The 19,864-nt window shown below is 42.0% G+C and overlaps 1 non-coding gene across 1 annotated transcript; it reads right to left on the reverse strand.

Moving 5' to 3' along the window:
- Window positions 1–8,812: 8,812 nt before the first annotated feature.
- On the reverse strand, window positions 8,813–8,919 carry LOC142443977 (U6 spliceosomal RNA). The gene has a single exon (XR_012783674.1). It is a non-coding gene; the product is annotated as a U6 spliceosomal RNA (small nuclear RNA).
- Between the last annotated feature and the right edge of the window lie 10,945 nt (window positions 8,920–19,864).

Below are 19,864 nucleotides of genomic sequence, written 5' to 3' on the forward strand. Positions count from 1 at the left end.
TTTTTACACAGCCTATGTCTTCTCTCTGTGTGTGCCATATCATGGAATTCACCAGCAGCTTTACAGAGGGAGAAAGACCCCACTTTCTAGTCCTGTAGTCAGTCACAGTCTCGTGGACTTGATGGCATTGAGTTTGCCTTTTTGTCCCCCCCCCCCCCAAAGCTCTGTGTCTAAGCTACTTCTTTGAATTCAGAGATGAGGTCCAGAACACACCTTGTACAGAGATGGCCTTGTCAACATAACAGACAAAAGCTTATTTCCAGTGAGGATTATACCCACAGGTTTAGGATTCCAATATCTGTTTTGGATTAGTGACACCCCTAAAGTTGCTTTCACGCAGTGAGCTAACTCAGGGTGTCATCTCCCCAAGAGCCCCTTCCTGTACCAGACCAGATGGAACCTTTGTCATTGTAAGGTCCCATCCAGTTAGCCCTGCCTACAGGGATCCAAGGTACAACCGAAAGAAACACTGTCCGGCCTGCTCCGGCCTCACGATGGTTCTTAGGGTGGAGCCCCTGGTTGCAGCCACTCTGTCAATCCAACTTGTTAAGAGTCTTCCTCTTTTCCAGAAGCCCAGTTTACATGGATCAATATTTTTCCAGAAGCCCAGTTTACATGAATAACCAATGACGGGGATGTTTTTATTAAAATGTAATAAATGTCCACTGAGAGACTGCAGAGCGATGTTACAGACAGTCCTTCTGGAGTCAGCCTTTGAGGAGTGTAACTAGAACAGTCCACATCCCCTACACCCTCATTTTTTTGAGGGAAGAGCACAATGTAATCCACGACAGTGATTTATAAGCAACACTTTCTCACCTGTTTATCTGGCATTCAGGAACACACACACACACATACATACAACTCAGTTGTGCCCCTGGATTCATTAGATGCCCATATAAGGCTGAAGGAAAAACTGAAAACTTACTTAGATGGGGGCCTGTCATGGTCAGGGATAGATTAAGACATTGAGTCAGAGATAAGCAGGGTGCTTGTATGCTGACCAGGCTGAGGTGTTGATGTGCTGTCTTCTCCAGGTGCTGTAAATAAATTACCTGGATGTAATTTCCAGAATTTTGTCCATATGAATCCCAGGAATAGTTGGATCATTATGGTGAAGTAAAATGATTCCATGTTATAAGTCACAAAAATGCATGATTGAAGACTATTGTAGATCATGTGTAGAGAAAAGATAGTCCAAGAGGAAAGGTTTGTTTTAACTCATAAAAAAAATGGAAAGGAAATGGTCCTTAACAATATACGTTCTGTGTTAATCTGGGTAGATTAGAGAAACAAATTCATATGTGTATAAGAGCTTTATATACAAGAGCAATTGAATATTGAGAAAACATCCCAGCCCAGTCCAGATTTAATCCGTACATCTGATCTTAGCCCATATGTCCAATATCAATGTATAAATCCCTCTTCAGACTCATGAAACACAAGCAATGACACTAAATTCAGGAAATCACAGACCAGTGGGTAGAAATTCTACGTGGCTCCTCCAGCTCAGGGCACTTGTGTAGCTCCATGTGCCTTGTCAGCGGCTGTGTCTCCCAGGGAGTGAGCCTGCAGCCTGCCTCCAGTGAGCTATTTATCTCGTTAGTGCCTCCAAATGAGGTCATCAAACTATGACCTGATTGACAGACTAAACTCCACCCTTCACTCTTAATCCTCTCAAATTGACACCAGATGATGTAACTACCACATGTTCAAAGAACATATCACGAAATGTGAGGCAGTTTTCCCACGTGTCTGAAAAGGTCTTCAAATAGTATCTGACTTGAATTTTTTGAAAACAATCTAAATTCATAAGGTCTTCAAGTAGTGTCTGACTTGAAATTTTTTTTAAAAAATCGAAATTCATATTGTTTCATAAGGAATGTGAAATAGTAGTACTACGTTGGAATTTAATGATCTGACTGAAAGGTGCTCACAGCATATCCAAAGACTAATTTAAGATAGAGAGCAGATCAAAGACCTGAATATAAAACCTGAAACTATAAAGACCATCAAAGAAAAAGTCAGGGAAAATTTAGAAGCCCCACTAACAAGACATAAATACAATATCAATTATAGCTAAATACACACAAACACCAGAGGGCAAAATAGATGACTGGGATCTCCTAATAAGTAAGAACTTCTGCTCATCAAAATAGAAAGAGAAGCTACAAAAAAGAAAGAAAGAGAAGCTACAATTTGGGAAGACAAAATGACAATGATATCAGACAAAGGACTGATCCCTAAAATTTATAGGAAACTTGAAGGCCTCAATTGCAGAAAAGCAGATCATCCAGGGAAAAAATGGACCAGGGGCAGGAGCAGACACTGCATCAAAGAGGACATTCAGGTGGTCGCCAACTCATTAACAATCGAGAGATGCCCCAAATTAGTAATTAGAAATGCAAATCACAACCATTAGTAATTAGAGAGATGCAAATCAAAACAACTATGAGATATAATTTCACACCAGGAAAGTTGGAAAAAACAGAAAACACCAAATGCTGGTGAGGTTATAGAAAGACAGGAGCCTTCAAATGCCGCTGGTGGGACGTTAAAATGGCGCAACCACTGTGGAAACTCCTTAGGCAATTTCGTAAACTTGAGACACTGGGAAATAATCAAGGGTGGGAGCAAGGATGGGAGGGAAAAATAACAGAGAACTTCAAGTTTAAGGTGGTAAATGAGATATCCTTACTGATTTCATTTGCTGGGGTGGCCTGTGCAACTATATATGATTATGATTCTTAAAATTTTTTAATTATTAAGAGATCTTTTTTTAACAATTTATTGGGGCTCATACAATTCTTATCACAGTTCATACATGTACATACATCAATTGTATAAAGCACATCTGTACAGTCTTTGCCCTAATCATTTTTTCTCCTCTTTTCTTTTTTTACATTTTACTAGGGACTCATACAACTCTTATCACAATCCATACATATACATACATCAATTGTATAAAGCACATCCATACATTCCCTGCCCCAATCATTCTCAAGGCATTTGCTCTCCACTTAAGCCCCTTGCATCAGGTCCTCTTTTTTTTTTCCCCTCCCTCCCCTTTCCCCCCTCCCTCATGTGCCCTTGGTAATTTATACATCGTTATTTTGTCATATCTTGCCCTATCCGGAGTCTCCCTTCCCCCCTTCTCTGCTGTCCCTCTCCCAGGGAAGAGGTCACATGTGGATCCTTGTAATCAGTTCCCCCTTTCCAACCCACTCACCCTCCACTCTCCCAGCATCATCCCTCACACCCTTGGTCCTGAAGGTATCATCCACCCTGGATTCCCTGTACCTCCAGCCCTCATATGTACCAGTGTACAGCCTCTGTCCTATCCAGCCCTGCAAGGTAGAATTCGGATCATGGTAGTTGGGGGGAGGAAGCATCCAGGATCTGGGGGAAAGCTGTGTTCTTCATCGGTACTACCTCGCACCCTAATTAACCCATCTCCTCTCCTAAACCCCTCTATGAGGGGATCTCCATTGGCCGACACTTGGGCCTTGAGTCTCCACTCTGCACTTCCCCCTTCATTTAATATGGTATATATATACATATACACACATATACACATACATACACACATATATCTTTTTTTTTTTGCATGATGCCTTATACCTGGTCCCTTGGCACCTCGTGATCACACTGGCCGGTGTGCTTCTTCCATGTGGGCTTTTTTGCTTCTGAGCTAGATGGCCGCTTGTTCACCTTCAAGCATTTAAGACCCCAGACACTACCTCTTTTGATAGCCGGGCACCATCAGCTTTCTTCACCACATTTGCTTATGCACCCATTTGTCTTCAGCGATCCTATCATGGAGGTGTGCAGTCAATGATATGATTTTTTGTTCTTTGATGCCTGGTAACTGATCCCTTCGGGACCACTCAATCACACAGACTGGTGTGTTCTTCCATGTGGACTTTGTTGCTTCTGAGCTAGATGGCTGCTTGTTTATCTTCAAGCCTTTAAGACCCCAGTCACTATCTCTTTTGATAGCCGGGCACCATCAGCTTTCTTCACCACATTTACTTGTTCACCCACTTTGGCTCCAGCCGTTGTGTCGGGAGAGTGAGCATCATAGAGTTCCAATTTAATAAAAGAAGGTATTCATGCATTGAGGGAGTGTTTGAGTAGAGGCCCAAGGTCTTTCTGCCACCTTAATACTTGACCTATAAATATAGACACATAGATCTATTTCCCCATCCTCCTATATATATTTGCATGTACATGTCTTTGTCTAGACCTCCATGAATGCCCTTTGACTTCTAGCTCTTTCCTCCATCTCCCTTGACTTTCCTCCTGCCCTACTACCATGCTTCGTCGCCACCTGGGCTAGAGTATACCTCTTCTCTAAGCAACCTTACCCTTGATCATTTCCCACCAGTCCTGCCACTCCCCCTTCTCTACCATTTGGGGTCCCATGTTTTTCCCTTGTCCCTGGGTTTGTTAACACCACTTCCTTACCTCCCCTACCCCCCCACCCCAAGTCCCCCCGGAACTGTCGGTCCCGTTGTTTTTCCTCCAGATAGTTCATCCAGCCTGTCCTATTCAGACAGACCTGTGGAGACAATAACATGCACGAAACCAAGACAGAGGAAAACAAAGCAACAGTATGCAACCAGACAACAAAACAACAAAAACAAATCACTGACAAAGAACAGAACAAAACACTTCACAAGAGAAAAGCTTGTAGTTAGTTCAGGGATCATTTGCTGGCCCTTAGGAGCGTTTTCCAGTCCAGTCTGTTGGGGCACCACGCCCTGGCCCCAAAGTCCACTTTCAGCATTCCCTGGGGACCTTGCCACTCCATTCCCTTGCTGTTCCGCTGAACTCCCCCAGTGATTTGCCTCGGTGTGGTGGGATCAGGTCAGGTGCAATTCCCACACTGTGTCTCCGGTGCAGTCCCCTGTATCGCCCTTAGTCACTGAGGGGCATCATGTCTCATAGTGGGGCCAGCCATGTTGTTCTCTCTGTGGACTGGCTGCTCTACTCAGGAACATCATCCTCACGGCCTGGTGGGCCAGGCTGTGCTCCACTCTCTCCTCCTGCCCCTTCATCTGCTCCCGTGTGCTCTGATCAGATATGTTCATCTCCCGGAGCTGCAGAGTCAATGTCGTCCTTTGGAACAAATTCTTTTTGGGGGAGGGGCAGGAATCCACTTAATTTATGGTGCTGGGGCCAGCCTCCCAGACCTCTCCACTGGTTCCCTACTCCACGCCGGGATATTGCATTCACACCTTGCGGCACTGTGTTGAAGTCTGGTCCCACTTTCCCTGTGGAGATATAAACAATACCCTCCCCTTGGGTGGATTAATGCCCCATGACCCCACTACCCTTTTCTTCCTTGTATTCATCCTTTTGTTTTCCTTTCCCCACCTCCTCCACCATTGTCTACCATGTACATCCCTGGTTTTGGTCTGGTCTAAGAGATCATTTTATTGGGGGTTCTTACAGCGCTTGTAACAATCCGTACATCAATTGTATCAAGCCTATTTGTACATACGTTGCCAAAGACAAAATTTCATATATTTTTAATTAGAAATAAATATTTCACAATATATAATCACGTATTGTTTTTGTTATTAATCACCATGCTTTAATTATGTTTAATTTCTAAGAATGAAAATATATCCTGCCTATCAGATATTTGCATTACAATTCATAACAGTAGCAAAATTACAGTTATGAAGTAGCAACAAAAATAATGTTATGGTTGCGGGGGTCACCACAACATGAGGAACTGTATGAAAGGGTTACAGCATTAGGAAAGTTAGAACCACTGTACTATGGTATAGTCAGGGGAACCTTAGTCTGCAAAGTCACACCTTTGCTTTTTAATATTGCAAAGGGGTCTTTTGATCCCTTTTGAAGATGATTTGCCCATGTAATATATATTGTTTGATTTTAAAAATAATTTTGTTGGGGGCTCATACAACTCTTATCACAATCCATACATACATCCATTGTGTGTCAAACACATTTGTACATTTGTTATCATCATTCTCAAAACAGTTGCTTTCTACTTGAGCCCTTGGTATCAGCTCCTCATTTTCTTCCCTCCTTCCCCGCTGTCCCTTCCCTCATGAACCCTTGATAATTTATAAATTATTATTATTTTGTCATATCTTACACTCTCCAACGTCTCCCTTACATCACTTTTCCATGGTCCATCCTCCAGGGAGGGAGGCTATATGAAGATCCTTGTAATTGGGTTCCTCTTTCTTCCCCAACTTCCCTCTACCCTCTCTGTATCACCACTCTCCTCACTGGTCCTGAAGGGATCATCTGTCCTGGACTCCCTGTGTTTCCAGTTCCTATCTGTACCAGTGTACATGCTCTGGGCTAGCCAGATTTATAAGGTAGAATTGGGATCATGATAGTGGCGGGGGTGGAGGTGGGGGAGGGGAACCGATCAAGAACTAGAGGAGAGTTGTATGTTTCATCATTGCTACATACACCCTGACTGGCGCATCTTCTTCCTACGACCCTTCTGTAAGGGGATGTCCAGTTGCCTACAGATAACCTTTGGGTCCCCAATCTGCACTCCCCCTCATTCACAATTTCTTCATTGATGCCTTATACCCGATCCATTCAACAACTTGTGATCACACAGGCTGATGTGCTTCTTCCATGTGGGTTTTGTTGCTTCCCAGGTAGATGGCCGCTTGTTTACTTGCAAGCCTTTAAGACCTCAGACACTGTCATTAGTGGGCACCATCAGCTTTCTTCACCACATTTGCTTATGCACCCACTTTGTCTTCAGCGATCTTGTTGGGAAGGTGAGTACACAGTTATATGATTTTTTGTTCTTAATACCTGATCCTTTTGACACCTCGTGATCACACAGGCTGGTGTGTTTCTTCCATGTGGTCTTTGTTGCTTCTGAACTAGATGACCGCTTTTTTACCTTCAAGCCTTTAAGACCCCAGACACTATATCTTTTGATAGCCTGGCACCATCAGCTTTCTTCTCCATCTTTACTTGTGTACACATTTGTCTTCTGAAATTGTGTGGGGAAGGTGAGCATCATGGAATGACAATTTAATACAGCAGAGTGTTCTTGCATCGAGGGAGTACTTGAGTAGAGGCCCAATGTCCATCTGCTACCTTAATACTAAACCTATAAATATATGCACATAGATCTATTTCCCCATCATCAAATATAAATATATATACATATGTCCATGCCTGTATTTAAACCACTATAAATGTCCCTTGCCTCCTAGTTCTTTCCTCTATTTCCTTTCAATTTCTTCTTGTCCCATTGTCATGCTCAGCCTTCATTTGGGTTTCAGTAATTCCTCTCAGTTACATTGCCCTTTATCAATTCCTACCAGGCCTCTTATACTCTCCTTGCCACTGATTTTGGATAGACTTTGAACTATTTATAGGCTTTTCTCTTTTTTTGTCATTGGTTTTTTTTTGTCATTGTTTTGTTTTCTTTTGTAACTTTGTTTTGCTCTGTCTTGTTTTTTTTTTTGTGTGTGTGTGTATTTTATTATCTCTCAAGGTTTATCCAGATAAGATAGGCTGGATAAATAATGTGGAGGAGAAAACAACAGGATCAGTGGTTCCCAGATGATATGGGAGAGAGGAGGTGGGGGAAAGGAAGTAGTGTTAAGCAATGGGGGAAATAAGTGATTTAAAATAACAACCAATTTTTAAAAAGATGAGAGTGAAGTTCCACAGCTGGAAAAACCCTCCAGATTCCTTACCCTTCATGGTCTGAGTGGTTAAGAAATGGTGAAAAGTGAAAACTGAGGTGGACTTGCAGTCTGTGGTGACATACAGCTCATTTCAAGCACATGGAAAAAATGTTGGAAACACTTCAATTATTAGAAATACTTCAAATGTGGAACTATAAATACAAGGTAATCCTGTGATCCCACTACTAGCTCTATATCCCACAGAAATGATCGTCATGTCATAAATGAACACACACCCATACTCACCACAGAACTATTCACCATAGCAAAAGATGAAACTGACCATGCCCCCCCCCCAGCAGATAAATGGCGAGACAAACTGTAATATTGTAATACACACACTGGAGCACTAGGAGATGTGAAGGAATCAGGGTGAGTCTGTGAAGTAGCTCATAACATGGATGAACCTGAATGAAATTGTGCTAAGTGAAACTAGTCGATCAAAACAGGACAATCATAGGAGAACATTTATCTAAAACGTTAAGAACATGTTTTTATATAGGAAGAAACATTCTTTGATGGTTAAGAGAAAGAAGGGGACCAGGGAGTATACATTATTAACTAAAGAGTTGTTGTTAGGTACCACCAGTCAGTTCTGACCCATAGCAATGCTCTGCACAACCAAGCGAAACACTTCACATCCCTGCACCAGCCTCCGAATTGTTCCTCTGCTTGAGTCCACTGTCGCAGCCGCTGTGTCAGTACATCTCTTTGAAGGCCTGCCTCTCTTTCACGACCTCTCCTCTTCTTCATGAAGCCCGATGTCCTTCTCCATATGAACTTGAGGGAAGGGGAAGGTGATATACAATAACGGGGACCGAGGCAATGGAAGACAGTGGATTGACTGCAAGAGTTAAAGGCAGCAAAGACAAATCCTATTACTTACACAATCCTGTAACAACAGCAATCGTACAGCCTGCAAAGGGATACATTGATAGGCCAGCTGAACACCTGTGGGAAAGTGCAAAGACTACTAAAAAATATGTGAGGGAGCTTCAAAAAGTTCAAGGAAACAGTTAAAAGATGAGTCAATATTCCATGAATTTGATAAATTCCCCCCATGCGTATAGGTTTTACAGAGAATATTTCTACATATGTATTTTTTTAATATGGAACACTTCACGAATTTGCGTATCATCCTCGTGCAGGGGCCATGCTAATCTTCTCTGTATCGTTCCAATTTTAGTATATGTGCTGCCGAAGCGAGCACTACCTATGTATTTCTATGGGTTGCCTTTATTTCCAAGACTGTACAATGAGCAAAATGGCAAAACCTTTTTAGCCAAACACCTTGAGAGAATGAGTCCTCCTTGTACCTGAGAGCTCAGGACCATAATCTGGTGGAACATTCAGGTAAAGTGACACAACATAGTACAGCATGGCCCACAAAGCCAATGCTCTACACTCTGTGTTGCTGAGTAGCAACTGAGGTCCTAAGAGCTTTTAAGCAACCATCTGAGGTGCAACTATTGACCTCTTCCTATCTTGAGCAAAAAAGAATGGAGAAAATTTTAAAAACACTTGTACGCAATTAGGTCAAAGATCTCAGCCTCCAAGACCCTGATATTAGAGGGCTCCCTGCTACCACTCTGGAAAGGAGTCATGTTAGAAGGTCCTGGGTAAGTGGAAGAAAAATGTGAAACAAAACAAAATCCTAAACAAAGTCAGTCTTATTGTTTGATTAGAGACTGGTGGAACTCTGAGATTATGGCATGTAGTTATGCTTCAAGCTCACCGCTGTGCCTCAGCTTTCAGCCACACAGTAGACAAGTCCGTAAGAGGAACCAAAACACTCTCAGTAGCTAATTCATCGCCGGGAGCATAAAGGCAATCTTTTCCCAGAGACAAAAATTCAGGAGGCAGCAAAGGCTAGAAAAGAAAGACGAGTGGAAGCAGAAAATGCAGGGAGGGAGTGTGATGAGCGCAACCGCATTGTGGGGATTGCAATTAGTGTCGTGCAACAGAATGTGTACTCACTGTTGAATGCAAACCTAATTTGCTCTGTAAGTGTTCACCCAAGTCTATGAAAAAGTAAACATAAAGTGCATTAAGGATTGAGTTAGAACACATCATTTTAAATGTTTTTTAAAAAAGATGTATCCCAAAGGACTAGAATATTTTGATAGTCAATAGGAATTCAATAAAATATGGTTTAAAAAATGAATGCATTCGAGGAGAAGTTTGTCTTGCCTGATGAAAGTTACATGACGGAGAACAGCAAAGAGGCATGGATTGTTTTCTGTGCATAACACAAATGCCAAAACAGAAAATTAATATAAAGGGGAAAACTGAAGCTAGGTTTTTGTCTGGTATCCTGTAGGCCTCAAAAATGGAGTTATTTTCTTTTTAGTCAGCTATTTAGTTGTCTCTTCAGATATTTTAGTTTAATTTGGACACATTTAAAACTTGACGCTTCCAAGTGGCTATGTTCTCAACACTTTCTTACTTGCTTCACAAAGTCTGTGGTATTTCAATATGCTTCTTCCCATCAAGTAGTCAGAAGGGTTTTCTGTGTGTTTTTTATACAACTGTTGACAAATAAACACATACTGACTGTGAGGAGCTGGAATATTCCTAGGCCGGGAGCTATAATAGGAATTTGCAATGGGGTAGGACACTGAGTGGGGTTGATGAAATGGGAATCTGTCCACCCACACTGGTTGGCGCTTTAAAACTCAGTCAGCACCAACGGAGCTTAATATGGTTGTTACATGAAGTGTGTGTGCTGTGGTGGCAATGTGTCAGGCCTAATTGGGACCTTCTGAGAGCTAAGAGTACCTGCAATCCTAGCAGGGAGATGTTAATCCAGTCACAAACACCGTATTTTCAGGAAAACATCCCTGCAGCCTGCCCTGCCTTCCTTGCTTAGCTATTCGGTGCATGCTAACTTATAAAAATTTAAACTATTTGGGTGCTTTTGGAAATGAGTTACAGAGATCGACTAAACAAAAAAATTCTTCCACGAAAATGAGATACTTAATGGATTTTGCGGACTCTTCTAGTTCATAAGGGCATGCCCAGTCAGTTAGAAAGCCACCTTTATTTCAGTAGGGATATTTTCGGGTAACACAAGTTCAAACCAAACCTACCCAGTGACCTTGAGCCCCAAGTAATTCACAACTAGGGACCATGTTTACCAAGCCATTTCTAGAACACTATATGGAAAATAATTTGGGAGGTTTCTCTCTCTCTCTCTCTTTCGCTTTCTCCCTGAATGAAGCTGGATGGGATGGGAGTGGTAAGAAGTGGTCCATTTTATATGATTAATTCTGGAGTCATTAATATCCTGATAAGGCCACTCCTTCTAGAAGGCTTACCATACCTATTTTTCACGCTGCTCTTACTAGTGTGACACAGGTACTTTCACAAGTCATGAGCTGACACTCATGGTCCAAAACTTCATGTATCAGAAACAAATCGACAAAGAAAACAGCAGCTCAAAAGATGCAAAGAAACTGTTTCCACGCTTCACTTATGGGCAGTGATCTGTCATGCTAAACGCTTTCACCGTAAACTGTGATGCGTGTCAGGGAGAGTCACAGAGCAAGGAACCCCAGAAAAGTGTTTCTCTTCCATGTCTTTACTTTTTGTTTGAAAGGCACCGAAGCAAACTCTCGTCACCCTCATTGTATGTCTAGGTTTAGTGGGGAATGTTTATATAATTGGTGAACATTCTTTATCTCGATTTGGCTTGCACTAATATTTTCTGAGCATTTACATGCGCCAGGAGCCTTGGTGGCAAAGTGGATAGGAGCTGGACTGTGACCCGCAAGGTCTGTAGTTCAAAACCACCAGCCGGCTTGAGAGAGAAAGACAGGGCTTCCAACTACTGGAAGCAATTGCAGTATTGGAAACTCAAAAGGAGGCCTTCCCCTGTCCTATAGGGTCACTGTGTGTCGGCACCCACCTCATCGATTTCAGTGAGGGGCGTTTGTTTTTTTTTTTGGTGGGAGTTGTTTTGGTTTTACTATGTGTAAGATGCTGTCAAAGTGGTTTAGATACATTAATTCATTTAATTCTCACAAGAACTCTGAGAAATAGATACCAGGGTCTTCAGAAAATCCCTGGAAAACGGAATGGAAAGCTCATGGAAATTGTTCACAAACAGTTTGCAGTCCACTTTTATCATTTTACCTCTATTATTCTGCATCAGGAAATGTATGCTTCGCCTGCGGTCACAGAGCTTTAAAATGGAAGGGCCTAAATGAATAATAAAATGCTACCTGAATTTTTATGTTTTTAAAATGAGCAAAACTAAAACAAAAAAGATGTTTTGACTTGTAGGAGTGAACAGTTTCAGATTGTAAAATACTCAGGAATGTATATGGTGATCTAGAGGGGGGTGGGGCGTGCCGACGGCAGCTCACCAGACTTAAATGATATGTTTAGACAATTGATGTAAGCACTCCGTAGCCAGCACTTGGATTTTCTTGTAGTAACGTCTTTTGCTAGTCCCCAAAGCAAAACAAGACTCCAGGTAAGAGTTTGGGCCTCGACTGCACGCCATGTATCCTATGAGTTGTTTACATGTAGACATTTTAACCCAAGGACTACAGGGGGAGCAATGCAAAACCCAAACCAGAGTTTATCTGGGAGGGTTTGGTTCTCGGCATCTATGGTAGACCTACAACTAACCTCCTTGCCAGCTGTGCAGGACCAGGCAGGGTGATGTGCCCTGCCAGTTTCTCCAAAAGCAATTCTAGGACTATGCGGATTACCTCCACTGTTCCATCAGCTGGTGTTTTAGTTCACCAGTGTTGTATTGGCTGCATCTCCCAGAGACCAGGCAGTACAGAAAAGGACTCTCTGTGTGATGGCAACTTGGCCTTGCAGGACCTGGTGCTCAGGCAGGACTGGCTGCCATGTGTCAGGTGACCTTTGGCAGAAGCTTGAAAAGTCAGTGAGAGGCTATGAATAGAAAATGATTTTTTGGCCGTCCCTCCCAAATGATGGAGTGTTTTTAAGTTCTTCCTACGTCTTCAAATGTATCCTAACGCTAAGTCACAGTTAAAATCACGATGAAATAAATGTTAAAAACTCACTGGCTGCCTTGGATTTTGTCCCCTGTGATATTTTCTTTCCATGATGAAACATATGCAGAAGTGGCAAACATCATTTTTCACTTGTGCCCATATTCAACTCCGTGGGAAATAATGTCAGCCAGAGAGGCATTAACTACTGCCTTGTTGGGCATGCGAAAGCGCTCTCATTATCTGCCCTGGCAGCTCTAAACTTATTCAAGAAGGGGGAAAATATAAGATCTCAGCATGAAGCTCATTCTGACTACAGGGGGTCCCAGGAACAGTGCTAAGATATTCAGCAGAAAGCGTCCTCATCTCATACATGAAGTTCTTTTGTAAATGCCTAAGGCCCTGGATTTAGGAGGTACTTTCCTAATGGTTTTTCCAGGGAAACTTTGAAATCAAGAAAAGTCGCTAGGATGAGTGGCATTGTCTGAGGAAATGGCATTCTCCTCGTTGAAAAACACCATGGAGTCACTGACAGTCTTTGATGAATTTCACACAAATAATGAATTCTTTCGAAATTGTCGTGCAGTGCTTATCTCTGAAGCAGATGAACCAGCCAGTGGCAAACTGGAGAAGGTTGTAAAACACTTGCAGAGACTGAAAGGACAGGTTCAATAATTAAGGCATGCTTTCCCCATCACCCCAGTCTACCACCACACATATACACCCCCACAGACACCACACAGTGAAGTGGATGGGTGGGTCGTGAGTAGGGTGTCAATTGCACTCAGATGCTCCATCAGGCGTTGTTGTGCTTGTGGGCTGCCACAGAGCTGGCTTTGATGTTCAGAGACTCGATTCGATGTACAGCAGAAGGAAACGCGATGTTTGAGCCCATTGTTGCAGCCCCTGGGGCACCCATCTCTCCGAGGTCATCCTGTTTTTCTCTGGCCCCTGCTTTCCCCATCAGGATGTTCGTATCCAGGGACTCTTCCCTCCTGGTAACACATTCCACATATATGAGTTTCACCAGCCCCCTTCTGTGGCACATTCTGGCCATACGTCTCCAAAGACAAGAGTTGGTTTCTCTTCTGGTGGACTTTGCCAGCACCATATTTCAAACGTCTTCCTTGGCCTTCCTTACAAATTCTCCAGCTTTCACATGCATAAAAGGAGATTGAAAATACCATGACGTGAGTCAGGTGAGCCTCAGTCCTCAAGGTTACATTTCTGTTTGTTAACCTTGAAAGAGACCTTTTCCAGCAGACACGTGTAAGCCAAGATGTTGTTTGATATTTTCAACTGGGCTTTTATGGACATTGCTTTTGGATCACAGTAAAATGACATCCTTGACAACTTTGATCTTTTCTCAGTTGCTCACTGGTCCAGCTGTCATGACTCTGTTTTCTATATGTTGAAGTGTAACTCATATTGCATACAGTCTTGATTCTCACCAGGAAGCTCTTTAAGACCTCTTCACTTTCACTTTTCTGCAGTAGTAATAAATTATAAATTATATCACTTCTGAACTTGTTCTCCCAAATTCTTCTCAAGGATCTGGTTGGTAGCTGTCCCTCTCTATGCCTAATGGCCCCCCACAGGAGGATGCTGCAGAGAATCGACACCCCCCCTCAGTCAACCATAAAGACTAACTGGGTAGATTCCAAATGCAAGCCCCAGCCAGGTGGGTGGTACAACTTGGTGGGCACAAACTAGGCCAAGTAGGCTTAATTCAGCCAATGGGGTCAACCAGTACCATCAACCACGCCTTCCAGTCAAAGGCCCGAAAGGCCGGAACCACAAGACCACCACCCTTTTCGCTTGCTTCTCTGTCTTCTGCTTGGCTGTGCCATGGTCTCCCTCTTGGGCCTTAGGCCCCCATGTGTGGGTATGCAGTCCCGTGAGACTGCCCATGTTCAGTGACTGTAAAACCTGAAACTTTTTCTGTCCTTTATAAAAACCCACTTGATCACAGATCAGGCTTCGCGTGAATTCTTTCTCATGCAAAGCCAAGAAACCTAACCTATTCAACTTTCTTTGGTTCATGCCTGATAAGGATATGAGTATTCAGGCCTCTAGCCGATATAGCATATCAGTTTTCTTTCTTTCTGTGGGGTGTAGTATGAGGTAGGTTACAGTTTTCCAGACAGTGGGATGATCTGATGGAACACTTGAGGCTTAATGGTGTTAAGGGTGAGTCAGAACCTTATGTTCTAATGGTCGAAGAGGACTCACTTCAGACTCCGGTGGACTTCCCCAGTGAGCACACTTAGCCCCGCACCTTTACCACAAAGCCTCCATTCTCCTTATTGTTGTCAGCGCCATTGACGGAATTCCGACGCATGGCAAGCCTAGGTATGCAGAGTAGAACTCGTCCAGAGGATTTTCAGGCATATAACTGGGCCTTACCTCTGTAGTCCCTCTGGGTGATGTAATGCAATAATTGATCGTTGCGCCACTAATAGACCTGTTCTTTTCTGCTTTGCTTAATATAACCAAAGCCACACTGTCATCTTAGGACAAAAATAATTCACCATGTAGATGCCTCGCTCTAAGTCCAGGGCAGCAGAAGGGCATAGAAGGAGGGCTTGAGTGTGGTAGGATATACACTGGACTCGCTATCAAATCAGCACGTGCAGGCTAGTGCCTCTCAAGCATATTTGAGTCATCCCCCCTGGTGTTGTAGTGAAATTCCCATATCAATTAAATAAGGATTTCTAGAAATGGTACGCAGGTAGCAGGAATTTATTTTTAAACTTTAAGTAATCCCAGTGCACAAGAAAATTTAAGCACCCATATACTCTTTTGCCCCTGGTTGGAACTGCAAATTCTCAGGCCCCTCTCCAGATTTACTGAATTGGAATCTTTATCTTAGCAAGATTCTTGGGTAGTCATGCATCCATTAAAATTTGAGAAGTACTGCTGGATGGAACATAAGGTTATGATTAGAAGTGCTGGTGATTCATGCTGATGTTTGGTGCTGATTAGTCAGTTTCAGCTAATAGAGACCCTGTGGACAACAGGATGTACCATTGTCTAGCCCTGCACCGTGCTCACAACAGTTGTTCTGTTTAAGCTCATTGCTCAGCCGCTGGGTTCGTGACTCTCATTGAGGACCTCCCTCTTTCTTGCTGGCCACCCACTTTACCAAGAAAGATATCTTTTTCCAGGGACTGGTCTCTCCTGATAACATGTCCAGAGTACAAGAGATGCCTCCCCATTCTTGCTTCTAAGGAGTATTCTGACTACACTTTTTCAAGATCAATATGTTGATTCTTCTGGCAGTCCACAATATTTTCAATACCCTTGGCCGCCACCATAATTCAAATACAGTTATGCTTCTTCAGTCTTCTCTATTCATTGTCCAACTTTCTATGCAGATAAAGTGATGGAAAAACCATAGCTGGGTCAGCACACCTTCATCTTCAAAGAGATTCCTACGATCACTAAAATTTGAGAACCTCTAACTCAGCGTTGCTCTCATTACTTGACAGGGTGCTTCAAGGATCATGATACCCAAGGTTATAATTTCTTCATTCTTGACTCATATGAATCCCAGTTTTATGTTCATTATTTATTTTTCAATCTCCATTCTTTTATCTCATTCTCTTGTCTTATTTAAACCTTCACTCTGTGAAGGAGCCTCATAAGTTATCCCCATTGCCATCTCTATAATTACTTGATTATTAGAATATTTGTCCATATAATAGATTCTTCTATTTTTTAAAAATCATATTATTGGGCTCTTACAGTTCTTATAACAATCCATCCATCCATTGTGTCAAGCACATTTGTACATTTGTTGCCGTCATCCTTTTCAAAACATTTTCTTTCTACTTGAACCCTTGATATCAGCTCCTAATTTTTTCCTCATTCCTCCACCCCCCACCCTCTTGAACCCTTGACAAATTAAAAGTTACTATTATTTTCATATCTTACACTGTCCGCTGTCTTCCTTCACCCATGTTTCTACTGTTGGACACTCTGGGTGGACGATGTTATATGTCGATCATTGTGATTGGTTTCCCCTCTTGCCCCTCTTGCCCCACCCCCTTTTTCTCTACCCTTGTGATATGGCTTCTCCCATTATTGTTCCTCAGGGGGTATCTGTCCTGGGTCCTCTGTGTTCAGAGCTCTTATCTGTACCAGTGTACATGCTCTGGTCTTGCCGGATTTGTAAGGTAGAACTGGGATCATGATAGTGGGAGGGAGGAAGCATTCAAGAACTAGAGGAATGTTGTGTGTTTCATTGGTGCTGTACTGCACCTTGGCTGGCTCGTCCCTTTCTTGTGGCCCTTCTGTGAGGGGATGTCCAATTGTCTACAGATGGGCTTTTGGTCTCCACTCACACACACACCCATCATTCGCATCAATATAATAGTTTGTTTGGGGTCTTTTGATGCCTGATACCTGATCCTGTTGCTACACCATTATCACACAGCTGGTGTACTTCTTCCATGTGGACTTTGTTGCTTCCTAGCTAGATTGCTGCTTGTTTAGCTTCAAGCCTTTAAGACTCCCACACCCTATAACTTTTAATAACCAAACACCGCCAGCTTTCTTCACCACAGTTGCTGATACACCATTTTGTCTTCAGCAATCGTGTTGGGGAGGTGAGCATCGCAGAATGCCAGGTTAGTAGAATAAAGTGTTCTTGAATTGAGGGAGTACTTGAGTAGAGCGCCAATATCCATCTGCGACCTTGCTGTTAACATTTAAATATATGCACACAGACCTATAGCCCTATTAGTATATTTATACATTTACTTATGTGCATGGCTATATTGTACCTCTACAAATGACATTTGTTCTTTCCTCTATTTCTTTTTACTTTCCTCCTGTCCCACTATCATGCTTGACCTTCATTCGGCTCTCAGTACTTTCTCTTGTCTACATTGCCCTTGATCAAACTCCACCAGGCATTCTACGCCCTCCTTGCCATCAGTTTTAGAGTCCTTCTTGTTCCCTTGTCCCTGGGTTTGTTTGCTCACCCCTTCCTTGCCCTCACCACCTCTTCTCTCCCATGTTCCCCCTTAAGTATCAGTCCCATTGTGTTCTCCTCGGGATTTTTTTATCCTGCCTGTCTTATATAGACAGACATGGGGGGCAGGATTATATAAATAGTTCCAGGTCATCTGTTGATCTTTATGATTGTTTTCTGATGGAGTCTGATGAGGTGCCAAGCCCTGCCCCCAAAGTCTATTTTGGGGATTCCTCAGGGAGACTCCTCTATTTTATAAGAACTTGTGTTTTTTTTTGTTTTAGTTCAAGGATCGTTTATTGGCCCTTAGGAAGAACTTGTTTTTAAATGCAGTATCAAAAGTGCTTTTGTGACCACCCATTAATTACAGAAGTAACCCCAACAAAGACATCCAGGTAAAGATACATGTCTCAGGAAGCAGACAGAGCGTAGCATTAACACATGTCTTGTGGCTCGTCATAGACATAATTTGACTAGTGGGTTATTTGCACAATTTGGCTATAAAGAATTGAACCTTGTTCGTTAGTTTAAATTTTCTTTGTGTGCTTTGTATTGAAGACCTAGAGTTAGACAACTAAAAAGTAGATTTCAATGACATGTGTATGACCAGGATGGATAAGAGTTACTTATTATAAGTGTGCTGCCTCAGTTTTGCCAGTCATGTTCAAAAAAGACAAATACCGTGTGTTCCCACTTATAGAAATTCCTGGTATAGGCAAATGCATAGAAACCTAAGTTTGCAGGCCATTCAAGAGGGGTAGAAGGTGGTTTTGCTAAAGAGTTGGATGTTATATTAAAAATGATGAAGCAATTTGGAAAGAAATAGTGCAGATGGCTGCCCAAACTGGCAATTTAATAACTGTCACTGAGCTGTACCAGTAAAAAGAGTTGAATTGGAGGGCATGTTTTAGTTGTATTTCACCATAATAATTTTTTAAAGAAACGATTTATCTAAGGACCTGAACCCCAAGAGTAACATCAATTAAGTGATTTCTACATACCTGCAGACTAAAAAGCAAACAACTTTATGGATATTAGGGCATGTTGCATACATTCATGAGTCTACTTTTAGTAACATGCACATTAATGGGCCTGGAACTATAATGTTTACAGTGCTTTATGGCTAGTCAAAAAGTCAGTGGTTCAAATCTACCAGTTTCTCTGTGTGAGAGAGATAAAGACACAGACTTGGAAACCCTATAGCTCAGTTTTCCTCCATCCTATAGGATCACTATGAGTTGGGGTTGACTTAATGGTAGTCAGTTTGTTTTTAGTTATACTGTCTTTTTGGAAGCATATAATGTTTACATTTATTCAAATAGAATACCATAGCTGTAAACATGGAACATTTGCCTCTACATCCCCTGCTCACAAATATTATTAGGGTTTCAAAGACCAACTCATTATAATAAAATCAACAATATGCGAAAAATGGAGGATGATCACATCACAAAATGATTATATCATTACATAAATGCTAAATTACATCCCAACATAATTGTCAAACCACTGAGAATCATGGTCCAACCAACTTGACATCACAGTGAGTTTTATATAGTTGAACCATCACAGGGAGCTCTACTCTGACCTCAGACGGCAGTATTTGTTATTGTCTGGCATGCATCATGGAGCCATAAGCAGTAGGGTTGTAGATTTTTTTCTTACTATTACCATAAACGTGACATGTTGGATGAGATAATCGCTAATTGAAGAATTGATGTACACCTCATTTTCACTTACTCTTCTCCATTTCTTCTTAGTCCATTGTTCAGAACCTTAATATTTCATTTACTGCTAGTATACCTCATGAATTTCTTCTAAAAACAAGCTGACTACCATTAAGTCAACCCCAACTCATAGTGGTTCTATAATACCAGTAGGAAGCAAAAGCTCTTTATTTATACCAATTATTCCTTTTATATTTACCTAGTTATTAGAATGTTTGTCTACATAGACCATTTCTCTATTTATTTTAAATTTTAAAAAATAAACCTATAGTATCAAAAATGTATACTTTAGAATAATAGCAAATGTGTTCACTTCTTTGTGGGAGAGAGCATATGTCATTTTCTTTTGGATCCCAGAAACTCACACAGCCTGGTTCATAGTGGCATTCTATAAATGTTCATTGAATTGATTTTTAAAATTGTTTGCTGGTATGAAATATGATGCAAACTGATGACTGTTAGCTTTTCCACGCAGCCTGT

This window comes from Tenrec ecaudatus, chromosome 3 (assembly GCF_050624435.1).
Source record: "Tenrec ecaudatus isolate mTenEca1 chromosome 3, mTenEca1.hap1, whole genome shotgun sequence".
NCBI lineage: Eukaryota > Metazoa > Chordata > Mammalia > Afrosoricida > Tenrecidae > Tenrec > Tenrec ecaudatus.